Source organism: Sinohyriopsis cumingii, unplaced genomic scaffold (assembly GCF_028554795.1).
Source record: "Sinohyriopsis cumingii isolate HCF-2022 unplaced genomic scaffold, ASM2855479v2 utg002043l, whole genome shotgun sequence".
NCBI classification, from domain to species: domain Eukaryota; kingdom Metazoa; phylum Mollusca; class Bivalvia; order Unionida; family Unionidae; genus Sinohyriopsis; species Sinohyriopsis cumingii.
This window is the reverse complement of record NW_028316112.1, coordinates 794,507-804,535: the sequence shown is the minus strand read 5'-3', so window position 1 is coordinate 804,535 and position 10,029 is coordinate 794,507. Positions and strand designations below refer to the sequence as shown.

The 10,029-nt window shown below is 32.8% G+C and overlaps 1 pseudogene; it reads right to left on the bottom strand.

Annotated features, from left to right (window-relative positions):
- Positions 1–5,532: 5,532 nt before the first annotated feature.
- LOC149771204 (uncharacterized) lies at positions 5,533–6,771 on the bottom strand (annotated as a pseudogene).
- Positions 6,772–10,029: the final 3,258 nt, after the last annotated feature.

The following is a 10,029-nucleotide window of genomic DNA, read 5'->3' as shown; positions in this document are numbered from 1 at the left end:
CAAATATACCTAACACTTCTCCCCATGAAAAAAATAAGACTTATATGACAAAGCTCTCTTTTTACCATATATTAATTATACACGAGACTAAAAAGAACTCTTATGAATTATACAAAATGTACATTAATTAATAAATTTGTATAGACGGGAAAGTGTGTCTGCTATTAAAATATATTTTTCCTTGATGTGCCTGATGTCAGTCACTTTTACTAGGCTCAATGAAATTGTTCTCCAGCGAAGACTGGATTTCTTTTTCAAGTATTTCTGTTTGAGAGGGTTCAACCTGTACGAGTGCTATTTCACAGGTTTGAAATTTAAAATTTCAACGTCATGGAAAATTTTGTTCTTTCTTGTAAGAACATCAGGAAATACGTGCTCATATTCAAATAATAACTGTTTAAGTTCATTTCTTTCTTGCTATTGTCTAAATCTTTCATAATGTCTGAATTCCGAAGATGTGTCACTCAAATATCAGTAGAATATGATGATATTCCTGCAATTAAATTTTCACTGAATTTGACAGGTACAACTAAATTAAGTGCATGTTAAACCCGGCTATCTCTTTCAATATACTGGTACTCCTATAATTATTTAAATCCCATGAGCACTAATATTATAATTTAACTTTTTCATTTTCTTCTTAAATTTGTTTGAGCCGTAATATCTAATCGGAAGAAAATTTTGAAGAATGAGCAAGCGAGACGGAACCCCATTACCAGATTAAAAGTTGTCTCCCTTGTAGTTCTGTCAAACCATAATTTCACTTTTGACTTGAACTGTTGAATGCCAAATTGAAGCATAATTAGCTCAAAAGTTCCAGACCTAAAATTTGACCAAACTGAGTAAAAATCTATATCAATGTTTTAATATTCCTCATAGGATTTGCCTCTGGAAACTTGTTGACGCACACATTATGGTCAACAAGTATTAGTAACCTGACTTGTTCTTTGGTAAGGGACCAACACGATCTACCATAATTCATCAAAATAATTGAAAAACTATCAAGCATACAATTAAATTAAATCAAATATATCTAAATCACATATAGATAACACATTTTTAACAGGGTTTAAGACAACAATGTATTAACCTATAATATGTTGCCAAAGGACTATATGGAATAAGGGCCAATTTCTGCCCCCTCTCCTAATGTCCTTATATTATGTATAATGTACATATGAGGTAGATAACATTTATTTCTGACATCAGTTTTGTGTTCACGTGTCCGTTGCTATGGTTACAGGGTGTCAAAACACTATCAGAAAATGCATGAAAAGCAATCATCTTGTCCATTACTTCTCATCGATACTGCTTTTCCATGAGCTTTTCACTCAGTTTCAAATTTGCAATATGCATTTTTATTATTTAAGGGGTTATAAATCTGTATATAAAGTTTAGTTTCTAAAACTATTCCAAAATGGTCCATTGTAGACAAAAATAGAATATCGAACTTATACGTCAACTGAAAACTTTCTAAAATACGTTGACAAAAAGGTACTTGATGGAAATGAACATGTGTTCTTTATGTATTTATGTACTTTTTTCCTTATATTTTCATGCTATGTAGCACATATACCTATAACGAACTAATGGAAACACAATCATTTTATTATTCGCTTTGCAAATGCTGTTTACCTGCACTAAGAGTCGGCTAAGATGGTGATTTACATCATGCAAGATTCGGAGATTCCTAGAATGAATGCAGCTTTAAAGAATTTTAAGGGACATGCTTGCACATAAACTTCGATGAAAAACGAGTCAAAATAAGTATTTTTCTACCCTTTCATCGTTTAAAATGCCTATATACGACTATAATCTCTCTCTCTCTCCTATGCACATGTATGCCTATATTCAATTCTTTGTAGACTCAAAACTGGGGCCCTCGGTGGGGCCAATGAAGAATTTCAAATACGTATGGAAACATTTTAACGAATAAAATAACGTTATATGAATATGTGTTCATATATAGCATTGACGGAAAGCTAATCACATTATCTCATTGAGTTTTATAAGCTTACAATGGTTTCAAAGACAATTTGTGTGCCTAAATATTGTAAGTACTATAATACATGTAGGCCGACGTGTTTTGCCGTATTCCTACTCCAAAAAATTCCGAATATCTCGCCGTAATGCTTTCTATATAACTGGAGGTTCAGGAACGTGTTAAAAAGAAATAGATGCAAGCAAGAGACGACGAAACATCTGATAAAATAAATGCACTCACTAAACACATATTACCAAACGGTAGCAGTTAACCAAAACTAACAGCAAATCCTATCTAACTTTACGTTGCTGCAGAGAGCCCAAGTTAGATGGGCCGGACACATCTTTATGTTGCCATGGTTACAGGCTGTCAAAACACTTTATAAAAAGACATGAAAAGTAGTCATTTTTTCCATTTACTTCTCACAGATACTGCTTTGGCAAGAAATATTTAGACAGTTTTAAATATTGCAATATGCATTCATGTTATTATTATTATTATTATTATTATTATTATTATTATTATTATTGGGTTATAAAGCTCTGTAAATACAATTTTATTTCTAAAACTATTCCATATGGATTTATCGTAGCCAAAATTATATATATATATATATATATATATATATATATATATATATATATATATATATATATATATATATATATATTATATAGTGTATATATAAGTATACGTCCACTGAATACTACACCTGACTTACATTGACAAAAAAGGTACTTAACCATAACATAAGAAAAGTTGTTCCAACATAAAATATTGATTAAAATTATTGAACTATGTTTCATGTTATTGATTTATTTTAATTATTGTTTGATATTATTGAATGCTATGAATATATTTAGGCACTAACAGGGACCAATATGTTCACTTCACCGAATATATTGGTTTGTTACCTTTACTGGAAATGACAAGTGTTCTTTATGTATTTTTATCTTAATACTTTCATGGCAATATAACACACACACACACACACACACACACACACACACACGTTTCAATCTATAGCAGAAATAAATATAAATACCTTGACTTCCATACCCCTTGATGTAGCCTCCATTCAATATATGATCCGTTTATGAACTATATATTTGTCCATATATTAATGTGAATGCCAAGCAATATTTAATATCCCTTACACCAACACATTAGTATTTTTTGCATAAGTTTGTAAAACATTAATGGTAATGGGTAAATGGACCCCTCACCCCACCCCAAAAATGCATCTTATTATGTTTTAGCTGTGAAATCTATAATGGCGAGAACACATTTTATTAATATGGCAATGAAGCACAATAGTAGATTTCAAATGAAATGCCCTGAAAAAATAATATGTACCTAGCGTTAGTAGTTAAACACAATTAATGGCAAATCCTGATGCTTGTAACATCCACATCAATCCAACCACAACATTACATAATAAGACTAATATACACCTGCTATCATAAGGGTGAGATTGGTAACTGTTTCTATACTTGCCATTTAACCTTTGACCCCTCATAGAGACACCAGGGAAGGTGGCCAAAAATTATACACTAACACTATTTCCAATGCTTATTATACAGGCAACACATCACAAGAAACTTTGATGTAGTCAGCTACACCTTTGCCATTTTCTATAGACCGAACCTGCCATGACTGCACAGCCATGAAAGAAAAAATGTATTGAAAAACAAACTACATGTAGTCAGTAAAATACAAACATAAAAAAGTCAAAATAATTGAAGAGTATGAGAAGGCAATATGTTGTTTATTTTGATGCAAAAAGAAACAAAAATTTGTTTAAATCATTCATTAAAAAAATGAGAGTTAACTTGTTCTGCAGTGAATAAAATGTACTTTATCTTTAAAGTAATACTTGTGACAGCCTAAAAATGTAACAAATCTGTTATATATACTAGTAAATACAAATTATGAAAAAGAGATATGCATGAATGAATTCTTCCAAATGATCTAAATATTTCAAATGCTACAAATTAGATACTACGAAGCTGAAAGACATGAATCTCAGAATGGTGCAAAGAGAAGAATACAGAGGTTGATCTTAAGTTAGCTGAGCCTGCACATTCGGCCCAAATGCTGGCCATGTTTTATGCCGAAGCAGCCCCCAATGTCACCGCAACAAGAAAGAGAATGCTCCTTGAAGCCCAAGCTGATGAATACCATAAAAACACTTAAAGCATGTCCTGGCTGCTATTAATTGCTACATTCAGGTTGAATGTGATCGTCCAATCAATATTGTTACAGACCCTGAGTGTAGAAAAGCAAATGACATGTTAAATGAAAAATTATAATTGAACACAAAGAATGGCTTATCAAGATCAACTCAACACAAACCAATTATTCCTTCATCAGACATGTATGCAATCAATCAGTACATGATGCAAAATAATCCCATCACAATCAGATACAGGATTCAGTTATACCTCTCCATCCACTGTTACACGTTGATTAGAATTCCATAGCCAATTAACACCTACTAGTCTTGAAATCAGGTTTGATGAAACGGGCTGAATATATCGTTCTGACCCATCAAACTATGCAAACAAATAATCAGGAAGACTTAAATGCTAAGGAGGAAATTTCTGACAAGAGAATGTATGCACCTGGTGGTCACAACTGCCCAGTCAGGTCAGTAAAATACTACCTTACACGCATTAATCCAAAGCTGAATCACTGTCTTGTCACATTGATAAAAATGCTTTTGAAAATCCCCAACTGTCAAATATGGTACACCACAAGATGTGTTGGACAGAGACAATTTAGCAGTTTTATGCCTGACATATGCAAAAATGCCCATATATCTGCAAGATATACTGCTCACTCTCTTCATGCCACAACTTTGAATGCAATGACAGATGCCGACCTTCGTGCTAGGCACATTGTGTCTTTGTCTGACCACTTCAATGAACTATCATTGAAACAATATACCAGGCCCAGCACTCTACATAAACAATAAATGAGAAACTTCTTTCCAATGTATGTTCAAATGTAGCATTGTCTGCTCAATACTCTTCAGCAATGCTATCTCATGCAACTGTAAATGTTCAAATGACCCCAACAAACTCAAGCGATACTACTCAAGAAAATGTTAAAATGACCACTACAAACCCAAGCAGTACACATCAAGTAAATGTTAGTACTGGATCTGCTCAAAATCCATTACAAGCACTGCCACATAATACAATGAACTCTATGACAGGTTTCATTACACAATTCACCTGTCATTTCAATAATAACGGCACCTTCCAGATTAGTTCCAAGTAAAAAGAGTAAGTGCAAACAAGTAAAGGAAATACATGATTTTCAAGTTGAATGCCCCATCTACGATCAAGCAGGACAATTTATACCACGATAAACTCAGGATAAACTTTAAACTATATATATATATATATATATATATATATATATATATATATATATATATATATATATATATATATATATATATATATATATATATATATATATATATATAAAACGGAACCAGATGATTATTGACGAAGGTAGTGGTCTCGGTGTAGCAACTATCACTCCTCAGTTGATGCATCCTTAAGATGACAAGTTAGTGATTTTCTCTTTGTCAACTCATCATTTTCCCATCTTTTGCAGCCCAGAAACCATATGATACTTGACACGTGTGCACAATACCCTACAACCCGAGCACCAACCTTGCAAGTACAGTACCATCCTTTGATGGAATCTGTGTAATCGTTAGGCTTGTATTGGATCCACAGTGAATGTGTTTTCTTTCTGGAGTGGCGAGACTGGATTTTTGCAATTAACAGGCCTAGAAAATCCATCCATACCTTAACATCATAAAGCCCCTCATCTGTGAGTTGTTCATTTGTATAGCTTGGAGCCTGTTTGACTTGATAAATGCCTATAGTGACGTAACGCAGGTAATCAACTGAGAGCATGGGGAAATCAGTCAGTTTATCAGTTGATGCATCCATCTTAAAGTAGATTTTGCGCTTATTCAGCAAGTTGTTCTCTTGAACCAGGATTTGAACACTATTCGGTTCCTTTGCTTTTTCAACCATCATTTTTGCGGTCTCAGCAGCTGATGGATCCATGTTGGCCAGGGGTGGTCGAAATTTATTCATTAATGCACAGACACTTCTAAGGAAGTCACCTATATGAGGAACAAGTGTATTTGGCACTACTTTGTCAAAAACTTCCACCGTTTTACTCGTGCATTAACGCTCTCTACTACCCATCGTAATTTTGTGACCAGTCTTGACGTGTTGGCATCTTCTGTTGAATGCTGCTTCTGTCCTTTATGTAGAAAAACTGGCATTTCAACTTTAAATCCATGTTCCTGTAGGAAATCGACAGAGTCGCGGAACCCCTGTCTACAACAAAAACATCACCCTCCTCTAACCAGTATGTAATATCTTCAGCATTTGTTCTTACAATGTGTTTAGTTATGCTTGCATCATTGTTATAATGGTCAGCTAAATATGGGCCTAGAACAGTTAAAATATAACCATCAGTTCCCACAACCATCATTGGCTTAACTAATGGTTGATTTTTATGTAAACTATATGAACATCGTTGGAAGTTATAGTCAGAGCTCTTTTGTATATATATATGTGTGTGTGTGTGTGTGTGTGTGTGTGTGTGTGTGTGTACCATCAAGGACAAGGACTGATATATTGTAAAGCTTCATTACTAAAGTATGAGTTTTCCAAATGAAATTTGCAACATCTACTATATGAATTTATAAATATACTAAACTCTACAAAAAAATGGGTAATGGCACAGATTGGGACATTAACAAGATGATTTCGATGCCCATGTGGTTTTTTACATACAACACAACGTCTGTGTGATCTTGGTGTTGATGGAATTTGAAGTTGAATTGTTTGTGGGCTTTTTAAGGCAGCACTTGAAGTAGTTGGTAGCTGAAAATCTGGATCATGTTGTGGACTGGGTGAACGTGTCACTGAGAGATTTCTGTAATATTTACTACGGCAACTAGAGCAAGCATCATCTTGTGTTACAGACCTTTGCAATAATTCCTCTGTATGCTTTTCTAGAATGCCTGTAAGTACTTTTGTTCTAGCTGATGGTTTTACCCTTTTGTAGCACCAAGAACATTGATATGCTTTAGGCATTTCAGATTTTTGTAGAAATTAATTTATTTTAGACCATTTAATAAACTGTCACATATGACATAAAGTCTTATATAATTCATTTATGGTTACTTTTCATTTTTTTGCAACTATTCACTTAGGCAATCATATATATTATATATTGGTACTCAAGCCTGCAACTTCCACCCACACATTTCTTGTAGTGATGTAGCCTGAAACAGATTGTATGTAGAGTATATAAAAATCAACAACTCAGCTTATTATGTATTAATTTTCATAATTCATGTTTTTGTATAATAGTTTTATTGTGTAATCATTTATGACATATAACAGAGGCCAGCATTTTGTATTTCTAAATCACTTTGGTCTGAATATATTTTATGCGATATGTTTTATGGTTAGTAAGTACCCCCTCATTGTTTATTTCCCGAACAAAAAAGGCATGTGGGCTACATTTTGTTATTATTTTACTACTGCTGTTATTGTTTATTATTACTAGTAGTAGTATTAGTGATATTACTTTTATTCAAGCAAGTTTTACTTTGACTAATAGATTTTCACCTGTAAATTTTATGGCATTATAGTTTTTTTGTTTTATTATACCTGATTAGTAAGTTTAGAAGCTTTTGAGGTGCTCTTTTAATGAAATAAAGACATTATATTATTACAATAAATATGCAGTAATTAGATACATAGATTGAACTATTAGGTTTTTGGCGCAGAAGTATTGCAAATATTATTTTCAGTTACAAAATCATAATTACTTGGCTTCCATCGGGACTGTGGACATTGTTAAAATTTTAGCAATTGTTAATTGTTTTAGCAATTGTTAAAAACATCATTAGTGTAGTAATCTTTTTAAATTTTTTATGCTATTCTTTAAAGGATTATTCTTGTTATGTACGAATGTATCGGAAAATGGGATAAAAATTCAGTATGAAAAAATTGAATATAAATATACTTGTATGAAAGGTATACTATCTAAATATGGAAGAATAATCGCTTCACAACATGGGTTTCACTACCATTATTTTCTGATGCAGACATGATTTGCCACCCTTTTAGATGAAAAACATATTGATAAAAATGTTACCTTGCTTGAAATAAAATTGAAATTGATTTTGTGCATTATTTTATATTTTGTTGGTTTTGCGGAGTTGTTACTAATTTTATTTCAAAATAAATTCACAGCTGTTGATATTAATTCTTAAAAAGGAGGAAGGAAAAAAAAATATAAAAAAATAAATGATTGTGGGAGATTCGAACTTGGTGCGATAGCTTTCGAAATAAATGCTCAACCGCTAGAGCAAATTGAACGTTTGAAGTGTTCGATGTATATTATGCACATAACACTTTTTCCATGCTGCTTTATATGACTGCAGACTAGTAGTTGTTTGCACATTTGATATTAGAATTTTAAAGAATTATTATTGTTACTATATGAATAAAGACACAGTTAACAAAATTTAATGAAACAGTACGCAGGTTGTAAACGTTATTTCCATCAGAAAATTGACAGATTGATTTAGATGACATTTACGGAACTGCGCTGTAATAGTGAATTAAAGATAGCAAACGGTATCGTGATGGAACTGAAGAAAAACCATGTTATTAATGTATAAAATAAATAATATAAGTGTACTTACCATATTATTTAAAGCATCCTTTTGCCAAACATTGGCAACGTAAAAATACAATTTCATTTAATGTTTAATCCACGTAGTCTTTGTTTATATATAGTTCCAAATGCCCCTTCAACGCCTCTTCGAAAAATCCTGTTCCCAATGCAATTTAGATATAATGAAAATAGAGAGAAAGAATGGAAACATTATTTTAAAAATATTAGAATTGTTATTATTCCCGGAATTTTTCTAATATAATAATGGAGGAAATAATATAGCGCACTCTAGAAATGCGGGTCTAATTGCTTATGCGTGGCGATACTTCGGCAGGTACGGTGCAATAGGGAAAACAACGACAATGATATATAGACAGCAAAATTCAAGAATTTTTTTAATTTTTAGTGATTAGCGCAAACGTGAACACATGAGTTAATATGAGAACCTAAAACATTTTTAAAAATGAATAAATCAATGTAAATACCTTGTCTGATCAAGCCTGCACTTATATCTTATTTTTAGTTTCAAGTTGCTCAAAGATAACATTTTCTCTTAAATTTCCCATACCAGACCATGTTAAAAGGTCGTGTTTTGGTATGAAAAAAGAAATGTATGTGCATATTTAATGCAGAATAGGGTGATTTATACATCGAATAATACAACACGGCACAGAGTTGTGATATTTACAAGAATTTGTTTCCCCATAAAAACGGGGGCACAAAATGGCCCTTATTCCATATAGTCCTTTGGACTCTCTTGAATCGTCATATTCATAATTTAAACTAAACTGCACTGACCTTGCTTCTCTGGCACATTTATTTGATAACAGCCCGAATCTATACATTTCCAACGAAGGCTGGTATTTTATAACATTTAATGCACATAATTGGGATGCTTTTGCCCACATTGGTTGTTGCGCTTAGTATAAGAGTATGGAAATGTTGTAAAGTGTGCAATCTGACTAAAATCAGGTCTCCACCCTCTACTTGAAGATCAAACAGCGACCACTTAAGGGTCATGTTCAGTTGACCTTTTAATTAGCATAAGTAAATGCAGCTTTCAACAATCTGGACAGGAATCAAATCGTTCAGCGCCTATTGATGCTCTTCATCCATTCTGCTCAGCCTCCCAATCGCGAAGATGAAAGACTTCTTCTGCTGTCTGATAAATTTAACGATTATGGTAATAACATAGGTCACCAGAACATTGCCCCTAAGCGGTCGCAGTCAGATCTTCAAGTATGATAATGAATATCTAATTTAAATCAGATTGTAAAGCGAATAAAGCTCTCACAAAAGAGGAAAAAGAG